The sequence below is a fragment of the Callithrix jacchus genome, chromosome 6 (assembly GCF_049354715.1).
Source record: "Callithrix jacchus isolate 240 chromosome 6, calJac240_pri, whole genome shotgun sequence".
Taxonomy (NCBI): domain Eukaryota; kingdom Metazoa; phylum Chordata; class Mammalia; order Primates; family Cebidae; genus Callithrix; species Callithrix jacchus.
In genome coordinates this window covers 138,613,284-138,632,790 of record NC_133507.1, presented here as the reverse complement: position 1 = coordinate 138,632,790, position 19,507 = coordinate 138,613,284, and the positions used below count along the sequence as shown (strand labels likewise).

The 19,507-nt window shown below is 45.1% G+C and overlaps 2 long non-coding RNA genes across 9 annotated transcripts in view; one reads left to right on the top strand and one right to left on the bottom strand.

The window, feature by feature from the left end:
• The window catches only part of LOC103793941 (uncharacterized), a 66,282-nt gene that overhangs the window by 36,177 nt on the left and 10,598 nt on the right, over positions 1 to 19,507 (bottom strand). For 2 of the 8 annotated variants that reach the window (XR_013519098.1, XR_013519099.1), the window contains exons 1-5: positions 15,284 to 15,436; positions 12,245 to 12,351; positions 7,673 to 7,753; positions 6,053 to 6,128; positions 5,087 to 5,228 (exon numbers count right to left, since the gene is read on the bottom strand). This is a non-coding gene — a long non-coding RNA (uncharacterized LOC103793941). Of the gene's footprint in view, positions 1 to 5,086; positions 5,229 to 6,052; positions 6,129 to 7,400; positions 7,754 to 12,244; positions 12,352 to 12,753; positions 12,840 to 15,261; positions 15,437 to 19,507 lie in introns of those variants that run through there. The other 6 variants (XR_013519095.1, XR_013519094.1, XR_013519097.1 and 3 more) reach the window with 6 other exon arrangements.
• The window catches only part of LOC118154667 (uncharacterized), a 30,474-nt gene continuing 14,168 nt past the window's right edge, over positions 3,202 to 19,507 (top strand). Inside the window, exons 1-2 of the long non-coding RNA XR_004744861.3 lie at positions 3,202 to 3,442; positions 4,480 to 4,596. This is a non-coding gene — a long non-coding RNA (uncharacterized LOC118154667). The remainder of the gene's footprint in view (positions 3,443 to 4,479; positions 4,597 to 19,507) is intronic.

The following is a 19,507-nucleotide window of genomic DNA, read 5'->3' as shown; positions in this document are numbered from 1 at the left end:
CTGACATATCTCATAAATGACTTATTCTGTGAGTGACTGCTACCTCTCTCCCTTCACTAAACATGGGCTCTCTGAGGTTAGAAGCCATGAATACTTACTTGAACCACTATTTCATTACCATACCTAGCAGACAGTATGTGTTCAATAAATATTTGTCAAATGGGTGAATAAGTCATAATCTCTACATAGCACAGAGCCACCGACAGGATGATGATAATTTTCCAGAGCCCCACTGGTCTGTCAAGCAAATAAGTGAATAATTACATTTAGCTGAGACATTAGTCTTGCTCCGAGAGGTTCATAAGCTGCTTTAAAAGTCTCTGAAGTATGTTCCTTCTGTATTCCCCAAAGCAGCTGACCTAAGAGGGGCTGCATAGAAGCTGTTCATTACATATTCACTGATTTATTGATAGAAAATTGGATAAAAAATCCAGCCTGGTCAACAGAGCAAGATCCCATCTCTACAAAAAAATTAAAATAAATTGGGCCAGGCAAAGTGGCTCATACCTGTAATTTCAGCACTTTGGGAGGCCGAGGCGGGCAGATCACCTGAAGTTGGGAGTTCAAGACCAGCCTGACCAACATGGAGAAACTCCATCTCTATTAAAAATACAAATTTAGCCAGGCATGGTGGTGCATACCTGTAATCCCAGCTACTCAGAAAGCTGAGGCAGGAGAATCACTGGAACCCAGAGGGAGAGGTTGTGGTGAGCTGAACCATTGCACTCCAGCATGGGCAACAAGAGCGAAACTCAGTCTCAAAAGTAAATAAATAAATATAAATTAGCCAGCATGGTGGCATGTGCCTATAGCCCCAGCCACTCATGAAGTTGAGGCAAGGACGGCTTAAGCCCAGGAGGTCCAGGTCAAGGCTACAGTGAGCAGTGATTGCACCACTCCACTCCACTCCAGCCTAGGCAACAGAGTGAGACCCTGTCTCGAATAAAAAAAAAAAAAAAAGGGAAGAAAATGTATCAAAAAACTCCAATGATTTAATGGATGGGTTATAATAGTAGAGTAGATTCTGGGTGGTCTAACACCAAAGGGATCCTCCTAAACCCGAAAGAGATCATTTAAAAGACAGTCAAGAGAGACTGAGGCGGTTTCCTTCTCTTTTAGCAGCTCTCCTCAATGCAGAGAAATGTACAGAGTATGTCCATCCCATCTCCATGGTTACAGGAGGCGGGCATGATTATTATCATACACATAATTACAAAGAGCCTCCACATGGTTATTCCTTTTTCAGATGAAGAAACTAAGGTTCATGGGGGAACCTCAGGGAATTCCAGGAGCCGGCCACAAGGCTACTGTTTCTTGTTTCCAGTGGAAGAGGGGTTAGTGAGAAGAAATCCAATCAGAAGGCTGACTGGAATTCAAGGAATGCATGGATGATGCCAGGCAATCCAACACTGTGGATTGCCCGCCCTAGTCGAATCACAGACGGGATTTATAACTCCCATGCCTATCAGTGGTACAAGTCGCACTGTGTGTTCCAACACCTTTCTTACCATGGCACCCAGTTTTGATCCACACTAGTTGTGTCCATTTTTATGTCGAAGGGTGTGAAAATTATCACAAAGCTCCATTCTTTCTTACCAGACCAGTCTTATGCTGCTTCCTTCTCCATTTCTCCAGTACCCTTCACCCCTTTCTCTGTCAGCCAATCTTTCCTGGTTTTTTTCCTTTGCCCCTTTTCTAATGGTCTCTGAGTTTCTGCCTCTTTCCTGTATCCTGATGGTACTACAGCATACTACTGAGATAGTCTAGGGTCTCTTAGCAATCATTTTTGACCACAGGCCACCAGGGAGCCACAGAGGAGAGAGAAGGCTCTTCTGTGAGAGGTGGCCAATACAGGTGGGAAGATCCATGTTGCAGATGAGTGGGAGTCAGAAGACCCCAGTCCTTCTCCCAGCTCTGTTACCTCCAGCCATGTGACTTTTATTCAAATACTTAACCTCGTGAACCTCAGTTTCTTCATCTGCAAAATGAATAACCACATGGAGGCACTTATAATTATATGAATAACAATAATCATGCCTGCCTCCTGTTACCATGGAGATGGACATAGACATACTCTGTACATTTTAAATACTAAATATATGTATGGAAATACAATTTCTGCTGTCTGGTCTCACCTAGCTTGAAAAATGCTGTGTTTCTGTCTTGGCTCTGCCCTTAATTACATCACCTTAAATAAGTCGCTGTCCCACTTTGAGTCTCAGAATCTTCAACCACAAAATAAGAGAGTACAGTGGCCTTGGAGGCATGAAATAGGACCAACACTCTGGGTCTATTTCACCCACTTTTTTATTCCTAGCGTTGTGTTTTGTGTGTGGTAGGCACTCAACAAATGTTTGCTGAATGAATGCATGTGTAAAGTGATATTTATGAATAAGCACTAAAAATATACATTAAGAGTGGTTAAAGGAAGTCTGGCTGCAGCAAGGTAGCAGATAGAGAAGGGTTCTAATGAAACCCAGCTGGCCAAGGGCACACCCCCCTCCTCCCTCCACGTTTCCGCACTGTCTGGCCCCATTCCCTGAGAACCTGGCCTGGGATGGCACCCCCAGATGAGCTTTGGGCAGATGCTGAGCATCTCTGAGCCAGATCACAGTGGAAGAGGCAGAAGTAGAAGAAGAGAGAGGAGATGGAGATGGACAAGATGGGAGAGCCCAGGAAAAGAAGGCAGGATGCTTCAAACTTCAGACTCTGACAGCAGAAAAAAACCTTGCAATTATGTGATCACGTCATGAACTTTCTCATTGTCTACGCAAGGGAACTTAGGGGACCGCAAGATCACCTGGTTCATTGGTGATCAGGCCAGTTTGAATTTTAAAGGAGAACAAAACTGTTTCTCCATGGGATGCCTTAACTATTTCATGTAATTTCTACCTCGTCAGACTGTGCAGAACTTAGAAGCAGAGACCAGACCTACTCCCTTGTCTTTCTCTCCTCTTTCCTCCAGGCTCAATTCCCCACCCCACTCCCACCCCCACGTCCCCCTTAGCACACAACAAAGGGACTGGATGTGGAGCAGATGCCCTGTAAATCATGAGGCCCATGGGCTGGGAGCAATTGCTTACTCACTGGAGAGCCCCTCTTCTGCCTCAAGGCAGCCACATCTGTTTCCCTACATCACAGAGGGACCTGTTGGTCTCAAAGGAGGAATTCACAGGGCTTCTCTATCACCTGCCTGGGAATGGGTGGGAGCTGGAGGAGGACCGCTGTTGCCAGAGACCACATGAGCACTGACCTCTGGCCCTGGCCGCAGCAGTAGCTGCTGTTGCAATGGGCCTTTGCCATGCCCCAGTCCTAGGGGAACATCTGCAGATCAGCGGTTGTCTTGGAATAGGCCATGGGAAAGTCAAGAGAAGCCACGGTGCTTGAAAACCATCCCGGAATCCCACTGGGACACTGTGCCAGAATACACTGAGCCCTAAAGGTCTTGGGTTTTATGCTATTTTACTCATTTTTATTGTTTGGCTGCACTTTTAGTTGGAAATTCAGAACACTAAAGTTATCCCAGGGCATGGGTTCCAAGCATGTCACATAGCTCTCCAGCAGCTGATAACTAGGGGACCTGTGTTCAGGATCCACAGCTGAGTGCTGCAGATCAGCCTAGCCACTAAGAACAACCAGTCTCTAAAAGAGACCCAAGTCCAGGGAAGCAATGACTGAGACCAAAACCCATATCTTGTCTTCACTCCTTAAATCTTCCTGCCATGGCCAGGGAAATGTAAGTTACTTGAGGGCAGGCACTTGCCTCATTCACTTCTGAATTCCCAGTACCTGGAGCAGTCCCTAGCACACAGTAGGTCCTCAGTAAGTATTTGACTAAAGAAATGGATAGGCTGGGAGCAGTGGCTCATGCCTATAATCTCAGCACTTTGCGAGGCCAAGAAAGGCATATCACTTGAAGTCAGTGGGGGGTTCAAGACCAGCCTAGCCAACATAGTAAACCCCGTCTCTACAAAAACACAGAAAAAGTAGATGGGCATGATGGTGGGTGTCTGTAATCCCAGCTTCTTGGGAGGCTGAGGTGGGAGAATCACTTGAACCTGAAAGGCACAGGCTGCAGTGAGCTGAGATCACACCACTGTACTCCAGCATGGGTGACAGAGTGAGACCACATCTCAAAAAAAGAAAGAAAGAAAGAAATAGATAAACTACCAGGTCATGCAAAGAGAATCTCTAGGCAGAGTGACCTCACCCCACAGCACTGCTCATCTTAGAATGTGATAGGAGAGGTGATAGGAAGGCAAAAGTTGGCCAACTATGGCCCATGGAATTCTGTTTTGTACAGTCCATAAGCGTAGAATCCTTTTCACATTTTTAATGGTTGGGAAAAAATGCAAAGAAAAATAATATTTTATGACATGAAATACATGAAATTCTAATTGTGGTGTCTATAAATAAAGGTTTATTGGAACGTAGCCACTCCCATCCACTTACTGGGATTGTCTGTGGCTGCTTTTGCAGAACAGCGACAGAGCTGAGTAGTTGCAACAGACTGCATCACCCACACAGCTGAACACGTTTGCTACCTAGCCCTTTACAGGCGACGTTTGCCCAGCCCTGGCCTGAAGAGTTCCCCAGGTAGGTGCATGCAGGCTAGATCCCCAACATTAGCCGCTTGCGGTTAAGCATTGTTCTTTGGCTCTTCTTTTTTTTACTTTTATTTATTTTTATTTTATTGTAAATTGACAATTTGTAGTTGCATCTATTTCTGGGTACAAAGTAGTGTTAGGATTTATGACTATAATGTAGAGTCATTAAATCAAGCTAATTAACATGTCCATCACCTCATGGCTCTTTCTTTTAAATAGAAGGCTTTCTAGAGTCGTTTAAATTACCCTTAGCTGTATAAATTGTTGACAATTTTCTCCCTGAAAAAAACGGACCTGATCAAGAATAAGGAGAAACAAAGAAAGAAATATTTTTAAAAGGGTAAAGGACTCAAAAAGGGGAATTTCCCCAAAGACAAACTGGGTGCACTTTACAACGTTGCTAAGGGCTAGCACTATACCAGGGCTTTGAGAAAAGACAAAACAGAAAACTTCTCTGAGTTCACAGAAGGACCCCTTACCTTGCCCGGAAACAGCCACACCCCTGCCCAGGCTGGCTCCTCCAATCTGGCTTCCCTCAGTACATCATCCATCCTGATCCAGTGTGAATGATGCTGTCTTTAGATGTCTCACCTGCACCACAGGGCACCACATACAGCTTTCCTAAGCAGTGGAAATCATGGTATTGTTTATTTAGATCCAGACATAGCAAATGACATCCATCCCTTCCTCCCCACAGAAAACACTCATCACAGCAGTCCAGTCAGCAAACAAAATGACCACCACTTGCCATCTCTGATTCCATGCTTGCCTCGAGACAGTGAACTCCTTGCAAGTACAAATTCTGTCTTAGTGGGGTTTGTTTTGTTTTTTTTTTTTTTTTTTTTTGAGACAGAGTCTCGTTCTGTTGCCCAGGCTGGAGTGCAGTGACATGATCTCAGCTCACTACAACCTCCACCCCCCAGCTTCAAACAATTCTCCTGACTCAGCCTCCTGAGTAGCTGGAATTACAGGCATGCACCATCACACCCAGCTAATTTTTTTTTTCTGTACTTTGTAGAGGCGGGGTTTCACCATGTTGGTCAGGCTGGTCTCCTGACCTCATGATTCACCCACCTCAGCCTCCCAAAGTGTTGGGATTACAGGTGTGAGCCACCGCACCCTGCCCTATCTTAGTGATTTTTATTTCCCTGCATCTAACACAACACCTAACTTGTAATAATATTCAACTAAAACTAGTCCTCTCCTCCTTTTCCTTTTCTTGCCCTGTCATGCAGCTAGGAGATGCATGGAATCCAATGCTATTTCCACTGAAATGCTGCTAACAACCTCCCCAGAATTCTTTATTTCCTCCCCAGAGAAGAATGTGCATCTAGAACTTGAGCCTGGAATTCAGATCAGCTTGGTGTCAACACACATCTAGGGTCTCCCCATGGCCAGTGTGTCTCCCCCTTGGATATGCTTGGGCTTACTGGAGGAGGAGTCACCTAAGCTTGTTTTTCCTCTGTAGTCTTCTGATAGGCTAGGAGGGTTCAAGGTTCCAACTGAGTTCTCTTGCTTAACCTTGGGCAAGGGGAGAAAAAACAGTCACTTGTACACCTAACGACAAACCCCCAATCCTCTTGAAGGCAGAGGAAAGTAACTTCCCAAACTCTTCTTAAATAAGAAGAAAAGAAACTCTCCTCTTTCAACAGGTATTTCTGGCTGCTGGAGAGGGTGTTATTAATACAAGAATCTAAACACAATAGCCTGTCTCCTGGCAGCTGCCATTACCATGGCAACCTCTGGCTTTCACAGACTGCTTTGGATACTAAGGGCCTCAGAGACAGACTTCTACAACAACCAAATTTTTCAAAACTGACTTCTCAAGGGACTTACTCCTCTGGCAGAACAGACCCCTCCTAAACTTCCATTTAAAGGGAAAACCTAAAATCTGCCATTTTAAAAAATAACAGAAACCTCCGTTAAGTGCTGTTATCACATCAACCCTCAAAGACTTGGACAATATAGAATTTAAATTTTACAAGTGGAAAATAAAAATGTACTAAGTGAGAGTTGAGGATGGGAGATGGAGATCTGCTGGACTACCAGCAAATGGAGACAGCCATGAAGAGGCGTATTTGGGAAGGTAGTTCACAAACCTGAACCAGAGGAGACTCACCTGCAGAACATTCAAATACAGATTCCCAGGCCTTATTCCCAGAGATTCTGATTCTATAGGGCTGGAATGACACCTGAATCATTTTTGAAAGCTCTTCCAGTGATTCTGATGAACACTCAAATTTGGAAACCAGCAATCTGAAGACTATTCCTTGCCTCTTCCCCACCACGGTCCAAGGGCTCCCTCAATTCCTGCCAGCCCTCAATTCCAGAACCAGAGTAAAAGAAACTCATTTTCTTTAAAATAAAAGGAAGAAGCTGCAGCCCTGACGTGCACATGCGCTCTGTTAGGTGCTATACCCAGGGAACCTTGGAGCTGGAAGCCGCCCCCGGCCCTGAGCTGTGGAAAGGTTATGCCACGCTCTTGGGTTGCTGTCTGGTTTATTTTAGGTGCTGGGTCTGCAGACTTGTACTCTGACCTTCCTTGGCTCTCCCCCAGGGAGCCACCACCAGGCTCCTGGTATATCAAGAGCTACAAGGTACAATTTCCATGGCATCCAGGTAATAGGAACCAACTGGCAGCAATAGCTGAGACCTGCATTAGACCTGGGGAGGCAGCCTGCTGAAGAAGAAAGGTTCCCAGATGTGAGCCTTTGCACATGGTCTTAGCACGACTATTCACAGCTGTGGGATTTGGAGCTAGCCACTCTCCCTCCATGGGCCTCAGTTGCTCACCTATGAAATTAGGGGTTCAGCAAGGGATTCAGCACAGAATAGTGGAGGGAATGTGGATTCTGGGGCCAGAAGACTTGGAATCCTAGCTTCATCACTGACTTGCTTTGTGACGTTGGGCAAGTGGCTCTTCGTCCTTGTGCATCAGTTTCCTCATCTACAAAATGAATCTAAAAATGCCTCTCTCACAAGGCTGATGTGCCAGGTACAGATGATATGTGCCAAGTGCTTGACTTACACAGCAGCGGAGATCCAAGACACACACACACACTCACTTCTTAACTGTCAGCCTGATGAAGTAGGTGCCAAATCTGGATAGAGACGGTCTGGAGGGGTTTAGAAGATGGAAGAGTCTTCTGCATAGAACAGGTAGAAAGAAAGGGAAACATGAATTTCTGAGAGAAACAAAGTTTGACTTGGGATTTTGTCAAATGGATAAAAAATGAATAAGCAACTAGAGGACAAAACCCTGAAGAATAGAAGAACAAAAAAAATCTGGAATCTGGATTGGGAAATGTGGGTTCAAATCCCAGCCCTGTCCCTATCCAGCCTTGTGGTTTTCTGATAGCTGCCTCTGTTGCAGGAAAACACACACACACACACACACACACACACACACATACACACACACACACATAAAACAGGTTCTTTTCACACTACTGGGAAAATTTAGTCACATGAACACATTGTAGGGTGAGATGCGGGGAAGGGTTTACTGGGTGAAAAGGAAAGAGGAACTCTCAGCAAAGCGAGAGAGAGTCCTGCTACCAGGCCCCCACCTTACAAACTGAATTCCAGGATGCCACATAGGAACTGAAAAAGCCAAGCTCCTCCTCCCTGCTCCACCCGCTTCTCCCAGTGCGCAGGTGGGCACTATTCAAGAGAATCTGTCAGGGCCGGGGGCCGTGGCTCAAGCCTGTAATCCCAGCACTTTGGGAGGCCGAGGCGGGTGGATCACGAGGTCAAGAGATCGAGACCATCCTGGTCAACATGGTGAAACCCTGTTTCTACTAAAAATACAAAAAATTCTCTGGGCATAGTGGCGCATGCCTGTAATCCCAGCTACTCAGGAGGCTGAGACAGGAGAATTGCCTGAACCCAGGAGGCGGAGGTTGCGGTGAGCCGAGATCGCGCCATTGCACTCCAGCCTGGGTAACAAGAGAGAAACTCCGTCTCAAAAAAAAAAGAAAGAAAGAAAAGAGAATCTGTCAGGAAGGGGTGGGCTTTTCCCAGGACCAGCAGTCTGGTTTTTTAGCCTTCAGGCTTGTAGGCTTGTTTTGGGTTTTAGGTGGGTTTTCACAGGACACCCTTGTCTGCCTCCTGTCTCTAACACCTCATTTTTTTTTTTTTTTTTGAGACGGAGTCTTGCTTTGTCGCCCAGGCTAGAGTGCAGTGGCGCAATCTCAGCTCACTGCAACCTGTGCCTCCTGGATTCAAGTGCTTCTTCTGCCTCAGCCTCCCCAGTAACTGGGACTACAAGTGTGCACCACCACACCCAACTCAGTTTTGTATTTTTAGTAGAGACAGGGTTTCACCATATTGGCCTAGTCTTGAACTCCTGACCTTGTGATCCGCCTGTCTCAACCTCCCAAAGCGCTGGAATTACAGGCATGAGCCACTGCAACCAATCTCTATTACCTCTTTATCTATGGAATGGAGCTATGGCAAAAATTATCAAGATGACTTGAGAGAAAACACCTTGTACACTGCGTGGAACACAGCAGATGTTTAGCAGGTGGACGGATGGATGGATGGATGTACGGACAGATGGTTGGATTCTAGATGGGGACAGTGGGTGGGCAGTGGAATAGAAAGAGGAATGTCCAAGGCAGCTTTATAGGTCAGCGGGTATATCTCTACAGCTCAGCAATTTCTAAAGAGTGTTCCTGGAACTCTAGCCCCTAAGATACTCCTAAGGGGGACAAAACCATATTCCCTGGTCCGTTAAACTTAGGAATGACAGTTTGATATATCACTCTCCTGATGATCTGCAATCATATAAATGTGTCAACATATAAATGATTCTGCAAAGTCTTTTCTAGCTTTATTTATACCAACTAGTCCACAATTTAGTTCACTTCTAAACCAGTTTTTCACGTTAAATATGTTAACTTCACACTGAACTTGGCAGAGGTCTCTTCCTGAAGTAAACTAAGGCAGTGGCAGCAGAGACCCTTGGAAGAATTACTTGGGGTTTTCTTTGTGCTCCTGCTGCTCTGCACTTTAGGAACTGTCTGTGCAGCACTGTGTAGAAGCACCCTGGACAAGACAAGCAAGCATATTGAAAACAGCGTTCCGTACTTCCACACGGTCCCCAGCTGCTGAGCCATATGACCTTGGGAAAGCTCCTCAACTTTCCTTTGCCTCCATTTCCTCACCTATAAAGTCACAGTACCTACCTCACAAGGTAGTTGCAAGAATCAAATGAATGAAGGTACCTAAGGAGGTTAACATGGTGCCTGGCACTTAGCAATCTGTCAGCAAAAGTGGTGCCGGTATTATTAGGTCACCATGTGAATATTATCTACCAGTCATTCTGTAATATCCAGCAGGATTTGGACGCTGAGTCCCAAGGGTAGGAATCATGCCAATTTCTGCCTCCGTCTTCCTTGTGGGGATCAGCCTAGAGACACACACCAAGAGGAGGTGAGTCAGGCCATTGCAAAGGAGGCAACGTTGATGATGTCTGCCTCGTGCTTTCTCTGCATACAGAGCAAAAGAAGGGGGATCTTTCAGAAAAGCATCAAGTCTCGCAGGCTGGCAGCCAGCTACCAGGAGATGGAGAATCCGCTTTGTCATTTCTTAACAGCAAGAATAAGTGGCTTAGAGAAGAAGCCAGCTATACCCCCCTGGGAGGTCAGCCAAGTACCTTCTAAAAAAGAGAAAAGCAGGGAGGCACAGAACACTGAGTGCCTGGATCTGATCAGGGCTGTGGGGCAGAGACAGCTGGCTCCCAGTGTCAGAGACCCATGTCCTGCACAAATACCTCCACTCCAGGCTGGAGGAGATGCCCCAGCTTCATCTCTGGCCACAAAATCCAGTCCCCAGCTCTCCTCCGTTTGACGCTCTGCAGAGGCCTTACGGTCGGTTTCTCCTCCTGGGTTCATTCATTCATTTCGTTAATATCTATTGAATGCTTACAAGATGTCACAAGAAATACAGTTGTAAACAAGACAGGAAAAAGTCTCTGCACTGATGGAGTTCACATTTCCCAAGAGGGGAAGAAACTCAGTCAGGGTCAAACAGCTGTTTGCGTGTAGTGCCAGAACCGTAATCCATGTCTCCGGTGCCGACCCCCACAAGCTACCCTCCAAGTTTGAGCCTTCTTTCCACACTTGTCAAAATTGTTTCCCACTGATTTCTTGAAGTTATTTGGACATTCCCCAAAAATGTTCTTTGTTCCACTATGGGGAAAGTTGTTACTTTTTTCCTTATCCAACTTAATTTTCTCCATCTGCAATTTAAACTCATTCTCCATTTTAATCATTTTTTTTTCCAAAATGTGCATGCTGTTGCTATACCTGACTTTTAAAACAATCCTGCCAAGTAGTTAGAGTATGCATTTTGGTTACCATGGACAGATGAGGAAACTGAAACATAACGATCAGATAAATTATATTCAGAAAACTGTTCATAGCTAGTTTGAGACACCCAAACTAGAACCTAGTGCGTCTTGAGTCTTTGCCCAGGGCTCTTCCTTTTGAGCCAAAAAATCTTTTCAAGCCCAGGTGCTGCCATCCTTTTGCAGCTGAGGACTTCTAGCTCTTCAGAAAGAGGAAGATAATTAACATCACCCCAATCTTACTCTTCTTCAATTCACATAATTCTTTCTCTTTTAAACTCTCCTTTCTATGGCATAGCTTGATTCCTATTGACTAAATCCATTTCCTTTTTTTCTTGGGCAGAGAGCTGAACTGCCTTTACCAGACTCTCTTGTATTTAGGTGTTTCTATGTGACTGATTTCTCGCCAATGGAATTTGATCGGAATTAATGCACACCCTTCCTAGTCGGTCCTTAAAAATCTCTCAGGCTCAACTGCCTGTGCTTTTTCCTCTTCCACCAGCTCAACGTAAATGAGCATGGCTACCTTGGAGCCAAGTATCTAAGATGTCAGAACCTCAAGTAGGAAAGATCCTGCCTCCCTGTATAACTGCTTGGAGGCAAATGGCCTGCTTATTAGGGAAATGCATTTTAGAGCTTTTGTGGACAAGAAGTAAACTTCTACCACGCGTGAGCCACTGTATGTTTTGAGACTTGTTTGCTACAGCAGCTAATATATTGACCTGGGTTAGAGACAACTGATTCTGGCTCAGGAAAACACCCAAGAGTATCTGCCTTCCAACACTTAGACTAAGCATAGAACCAGGAAGTGGAAGGAAGAAGCTCAGAGACCGTAAACCATGCCCTTCCTTATTCAAAAAAGAAGAAAATGAGATCCATAAATGGACACATCTGGCATTGCCTAAGGTCATGGAAGCCAAAAGGTCTCTACACAACTCCAGGGCTCCTTGTTCAGTGCTCTTTCCCAATCACACTGCCACTCTACTAACAGATGGAGGATATAGTGTCCAAGACAGGCTTGACAACAGGACTCAGATGAAGCTCACTGTGTCTTCCATGACTGTAACCTGAGCCTCACTCATAGAGGTTTACACCCATCTCTTTGTGCTCTGAGCTCAGGGAGGAGTAGCTGGTCACCTGCCTTCCTGTAATAACTTTCCTGACGCTTAAGGATGAATATTAAATTATTTCTCAGTCCTGGCTTCTCCTGTACAGCTGTATTCTCACAAGTACATCTCAATATTACAAGAAGTAAAAAACAAATGTGATCATAACATCCCCAAACCTTCATCATGGTGGTTGAAATGTAGGTCTGTGCTGAACTAGTCCCCAGCCCAGTTGTCTCTTCCATGGCTCAGAGATGGCTGCAGTTTTTGCTCATAGGACAGTGCTCTGGTGAAAGGAAAAGGAGACGGTTTGGCTTTTTTACAGATGCACTGTCCAGTCTTGCACTCTCTGAAGCCCCTTGAGCACCAAGCCGGAGACTGCAGCTTTAGCCCTGTCTCAGGTAGGAGACATGCAAATATCGCTTTTCAAAGACTATTCCAGGGATCTTATTTGTTTTTTGTTTTGAGATAGGGTCTAGCTCTGTCACCCAGGCTGGAGTGCAGTGGCGTGACCACAGACTCAGTCTCCTGGGCTCAAGTGATCATCCCACCTCAGCCTCCTGAGTAGCTGGGAATACAGGTGAATGTCACCATGCCTGACTAATTTTTATATTTTTTTAGTAGAAACAGGGTTTCACCATATTGTCCAGGCCGGTCCCAAACTCCTGGGATCAAGCAATCCACTCACCCCAGCCTCCTAAAGTGCTGCGATTTCAGGAGTGCACTATCATGGCTGGCCTATTCCATGGGTCTTTGAAAACTTCTGCTCCACACCTATATCGATAAAAGTACTTTGATCACGTATCCCCAACATATATAAATAATTTCTATTTAAATATTTAAATGATATGCCTTGCTATATATGAGTCAGCTATGTCTATAATACAGCATTCACAAAAGTGAAATTTGTTAAAGGACAAGATAAAAAACAAATGTGATTAGAAGTGCCAACAATTTTTCCCTGGCCCTAGTGGACCATTCTACTCCCCTCTTCAGAAAACATTTGGTGCAAGCTGGGCATGGTGGCTCATGCCTGTAATCCTAGCACTTTGACAAATGAAAGCCAAGGCAGGCACATCACCCAAGGTCAGGAGCTTGAGACCAGCCTGGTCAACATGGTGATATCCTATCTCTACTAGAAATACAAAACATTTAAAAATTAGCTGGGCATAGGTGGCAGGTGCCTGTAATCCCAGCACTTTGGGAGCCAAAGGCAGGTGAATCACCTGAGATCAAGAGTTTGACACCAGCCTGGCCAACATGCTGAAACCCATCTCTACGAAAAACATAAAAATTAGCCAGGCATGGTGGTGGGCACCTGTAATCCCAGCTACTAGGGAGGCTGAGGCAGGAGAATCACTTGAACCCAGGAGGCAGAGGAGGTAGTGAGCCAAGATCACACCATTGCATTCCAGCCTGGGCAACAGGGCACCTCTGTCTTGAGCAAACAAACAAAAAATTTGGTCCATCAGAACCTTTGAAAGTCACAAACTGACAACCTCCAGGCCAAATGTGGCCCACAGATGTGTTTTGTTGGGACTGAACAATGTTTTCTAAACTTTCTGTTAGTTCTCAATACTTAAATACTGGAAAAGTCCACATGAAAATCTAGAAATTTTTTCAATTTTATTCACTGCTTTATCCCCAGTGTCTGATACACAGCAGGCACCCAATAAATTGAATCTATTGAATTTCCAGCTTCTCTTAAAAAAAAAAATCAAGCTGGCAGTTCTTCCTGGCGGTAATTACCTGGAACTGAGTGGTGATTACTCTCCTTAGCAGGGTGTTGGCCCACCAGTCCCGAACCACAGTCCCCACCATTCCCTGTTGTCCTATATCCAACCAGCTTCCGTCGTACTGGTGATTTGCCCAGCCCCCATCGGTATCTGAATAATTGTTTCTACTCAGGGTTTCCTGCTGCATGATGGCCTCAGTCACCCTCCATGAGTTCAAACAAGAACACTATTCCATCTGGAGTCCAAAGACACAGGTTTGAGCCTGATTCTGCCAATTACCACCCTTGAGAAATTTGCTCTCTGAGTCAATTCTCCTAATCTGGAAAATGAGGATGGCAATACCTTCTTCACACGTTGTTTGACAATCAAAATGAACAAGACAATGTCATGAGCTGCTTTATAAATTGTAACGTATTGTGGGAATGCGGACACTTTTCATTGCTACAGTTACATTCAGCCTTTAAAAGTACCCACTGGGGTCAAAGCGATGAAGATTCCTAATGCCAAGCCTCTGAGCTCACCACACTGCCCCAAATCAGTCGTGTCTCTCTACATATTCACCCCCTTCCCAGCCCTCCCCTCTCATCTACCACTTCAGATTTCAAGGTTGAATGGGAAGACAAATGAAGCAACAGGCTGAAGAGTAAAGAAGAAGCCACAACCCTCAAGGTTATGTTCTATTTTTTCTACTAATATTGACACCCTTATTTTACTCTTTCTCGTTTCTAAGTCACTAAATCTCTGTGATTTAATTTGCTATCACTGTACCCAGTGTCCCCACTCTGCATCCTGAGAGCCAGTCACTGCCTCCTCCTTATCTCCTTGAATCTAGACCCCTCATGGACTCCTAATCTGGGTATTCACCTCCTGGAAATACGCCAAAGAGAACTTTCCTCTTCCACCTTTTTATCAGCAGGGAGAGTAAATTTGTCATATATAAGCCTAACTTAGCAGCAGCACTCCCACCTCTCTCTCTATAGATAGAGAGATAGATAGATAGATAACATCCTCCCTTCTAACACTCCCATAAAGGTTTAGCCAGCTATAGGTTGGACCGTGTGAAATTACCAGTATTTAACAATTTCTGATATTTAAAAAATGGCCATTTTTTTGTGGTCCAACTTGATATGTTTACTCCAGTGGCCCAGCCTTGGAGTTTTCTGTGATCTCTTCTCATGTTAAGCCAAAGCCAGTTGTCTTGTCCATTTTTTGTGATGCAGCTCTGGGAAAAATGCTTCAGCATTTCAAATATTCCAGGCGGGTTCCTCTCTCATAGACTTGAGCTACAGTTGCCAGACAGTTCTGTGAACTAGAAACTCTAGTAAAAACGATATTCTGGATGAAACAGATTCTTGTCTCTTCAGTTTCTCTCCTGCTCCTTAGGGGAAAACAATTATCAAATGTGCTCTGCTGGTCTGTGGCCTGGGGAATGTAAGCCTTTTTAAGGAAGGAGACCTCACCTCAGAATCACCCATGTCTTACCACCTTGGAAGTTTCACATTCTTCCTCAACGTGTTCTTTCAGCCCTTTGTAAAAGAAGTCCCAAATCCTCTACCTTTTGCTTATTTTGCTCTGTTGATCAGCAGGAACTAACCCTACTACCTCCTTCCCTCTTAAGCCCAATGGGGAAAAGAGGACGTTCTGAGACCGTTGGAAGAATTTCCCCAACTGCCCCCTGATAACTGAAATTCTATATGGTAGCATGTCTTAAGGTCTATGGGGACTACTGTAACAAAATATCATAGTCTGGGGGGCTTACAAAGAGAAATTTATTTCTTTATAGTTCTAGAGTCTGAGAAGTAAAAGATCATGACACCTGCAGGTCTGGTATCTGGCGAGGGCCTCTTTCTTGGCTCATATATGGCCCCTTCTCCTATATCTTCACATGGTGGAAGGGGCTAGCTAGCTCTCTGTGGCCTCTTTTACAAGGGCACTAATATTGGTTAGAGCTCCAGACCCATGACCTAATCACCTCCCAAAGGCCCCACCTTCTAATACCATCACGTTACAGATTAGGATTTCAAAATTAGGGCAACACAAACATGGAGACCACAGCATGACATAAATCCTGTAGCAGTAAACATTGCTCCCTGACTTGTGGGGTGTCCTCTTTGAAAAGGCAAATCCCCCACATATTAAGAGTTTACAACATGATTCCTGGGAATTCTAATGTTCCAAGACATATTCTTGGTTGTTCATTAAAAAAATAAGTTTTTAGGTCCAATAAATTTGAGAATTGCTGCATGCCATAGCCCCTCAAGGGAGTTCCATAATATGCACACCAGATTAAAAGTTCAGAGAGACCCTGCAGTGAGGAACCATTTAACTTTGTTTAATCTAGTCATTCCTTAACTTATTTGTCAAAAGAATTCTTTTTTCATGGAATTTTTAAAATTATTTCTTGATTCTTTATGCCTCACAGAACATGCTTTGTGAAATCCTGAGCTGACCCTTGAGGGAGAACAGATGAGTCGAACACTTCCCCTTCCCCTAGGGTATGTGGAGAGAGCAGGAATAGTGAGAACACCACACCTCTTATCCATCATCCCCCCCACTCCACACCCCCACTCCTGGAAAGGAAAGCCACTCACACAGGCTTGCATATGGCTCTCCTCCTCTGCCCAGGACACACACAGTATCTGCAAAGATCAAGACATTCCCAAGTGTCTGTTCAGCCTATCATCCATCATCAGTCTGGGCCCTGGGAAGCTCTGCATGAGTCTGCAACAGACTCGGTTGACAGGGAGATCCAAGAGGACCCCACCCAAAAGGAAGAAATTAGAAGGCCAAATGTGATATGTTCTCTTTAGTTCCATTGCCCAATTTTGATTAGACACACCCTTGTCTCCAAATTCATGCAACCTAGACCCACCCAGGTGGGAGCCCCTGGAGCACCCTGCAGAAACTACAGACTTGGAGGTGGTGCTTCTGGGCTGGGTCAAATTCCCTGTGATTCATCTGGAACCCGCACTTTCACATTTCAGCTCTTTCTACTTTTTATTATTCTGTTTCATCTGTGGAACTATCTCCCCACCTTGAATGTAAAATCCAAGGTTTGAGGTATTTCCTGTTTTTCTCTTTACAGCATCTAGTTTTCAGTGATAGGTATGAAGGAAGCACTTAATAAACAATACGAATTTGTGTTTAAGAGAATCTCTTCGGTTCTTACCCATTCCAGGAAAGAAGGGAGGTAAAATAGAAAAGCTCTCTTAACCCACCTCCTCTAACTGCCTCACAGATTCAACCGGCACCAGCAATTTACACTAAGAAACACACCAGAGAAACTCACTGAACACTCCTTGCTCACAACACTGGGCCACTCACTCTCTCATGCCCTATGCAATTCTCACTAATCGAGTTGTTTGCTTATCAAAAGTCATGTGTTCCCCAATTTGTTCATGCCAGTTGTATGCGTTACTCTAGTTACATATTTTATATGAAGTTACTGGGAGAGACACTCATGTTCCACTACACCAGATATTCTCCATTCACCCTCCAGGCCCATTGTCCCCCTTCCTCTCTCCTGATCTGCATCCCAGGAGGCTGATCTAGATGGACTGAGCTAGTCAGGCTTCCTTGCCCTCTGGCTTCTGGTTGCATTCAGCCACTACAAGGTACAGCAGGAGAGAGAAGGTAGAAAGTAGAGGGGTTGAGCTATTTCCTCCCCTGACTCCCTCCTTGCAGGTCTTCAGCTTGATAGTGACTAAGTCCTCTACCAAAAATCCTGACCCCAATCAGGCAGCTGTCCCTTGTGCTACCTGATGACGTCATCCTCGCTATCCTCAAGGATCGCAGTTAGTCACTGTTGCTAGTTGCTAATCACTCAGTGCTTCACTACCCCCTGCTGTTTTCCCTCAACTCTGTCCACTCTTTATAGTTCCTTTGTTAAACCCTTTGTCATTGTTCCTTTTCAGTGTACCATCTCTTTCCTGCCCCCTTTACCTTGACTGGTCCACACACCAGTAACTATTCTTCCCTCTCTTATTTTCTAAGAGCCCCATTTGATTCTGATACCATGATCCCAAGTGCTTCAGGAAGCGTCTCTCTCTTGCTAAAGGGTGGGAAAAAAAAAAAAAAGATTTAAAGAGAGTAAGTAACTGACCTAAAATCACATAGCTCCAAAGTGGTAAAAGCTAGGGATGGGATCAAACCACCTTAGCCTGGGTTGCTCCAAGAAAGCAGAGCACCAGACAAAGTCTTGTGTGGGAGTAGTTTATTGAGGAAAGTAATGCCATGGAGCAGGAGTGAGGGACAAGGGAGTTAAAACAGTAACTAAGGGGAAACCAGTATAGAATATGTTACTAAATCGGTCATTGTTAAGAGAACTGCACGCCGTTTGCATCCACCTGAAAAATCTTACAAATTGCATCTCCCTGTTCATCTGAAGCAAGAGAAAGGAGGTGTTTTATCCATCAGCTCCCATGCCCCTTTGATCAAGCGTTGCTCCACCCCCCTCCTCTGGCCCCCCAAGAGTGTTAACTGCTCTGCACTTCCAGGTGGCATACGGGGGAGAGTCTAGTGGTTTCCCACAGGTATTCCATACTGCGCCATCAGAAAAACCCAGGGCAGACCACAGGAGGCACTCCATACCAGTGTGAGGTGATGCAATTGTAGGTTCTGTCTTTGTAAAGTGGGTCAAAACCTCTGGGGAAGTGGTCAGTGCAGCAGAGGCTGGAAGGAGTGAGCCCAAGAGGTTATAAAATGATACCCAAGAAATGGCTGATCTAGTCCACCCCTTTCACCACTCAGATCCACTCACACCTTCCCTATTATAAGTCCAGTCTACACAGAGTCCCCTGAGGTGGTGACTGGCCACAGTCTCCACAAAGACTTAATGCAAGAGAATTAGTGGAACCAGCTAGAGTCTCTACAGCTGCATCTGTCCAGGAGCCATAATTAATATTCATCATCTCCTTCTTCCACCCCCTTTCTGGGCTTCCCTCCTCTCAGTCAGCACTTTGGTTGGTCTGGATTGCTTTCCGGCTGGGGCATCACAGGCTCTTCGGGGAAGGGTCTTAGTCTTTAGTTGTCTTGCCCGCTTTAGACCATGTGTGGTGAAACTGCTTATTCACTAATATCACTGGGCAAGGATGCCCAATGCATCCCATGAGTTCCCATAGACTCCTCTCTGCTCTTCATTGTATGGAAGCCACCATGGTTCCTCACATCAGTCTGGGTCAATTAACCGCCATTCCCTGCCCCAAGTAGCGTAACTCCTTTCTTTGCCTGCTAGTCCATTGGCATGTGGAGCCTAAAATGACCTAGTAGTAAGGAAATGGTAGTGGATCCAAAGTGCAACAACTTGTCATTTATCTTAGAGGTATGTTTCAGTGTGCTCTAAACCAGTGGACCATCAAAAACCCACTTGATGTAGTAGATCTTTGGATCTTTGTGGAGCTTGTCTCCCACTTTCTGGCATGCATGTCATAATAGAGCTACTTCTGCTTCCCAGATCCAAATAGCATGATTTCATCAATATCGTGAGCAGAGAGTGAGAGAGGTTGTTCTGAGGATCCAACTCTCATCACAGACAAAGCATTTGCCATCTACAGCCTTTCTTTCTTCTCTCGCATCATTCATTTCTTCTGTTCTCCTAGTGTGGGTGATTTTTTTAAAGGGACACTATAGTGTCCCCATTTCAAGTGTTCGGTGTCATGAATTAGGCCCATGCCTCCCTTCTCAGGAGACTTACCTTGTGATCCACAG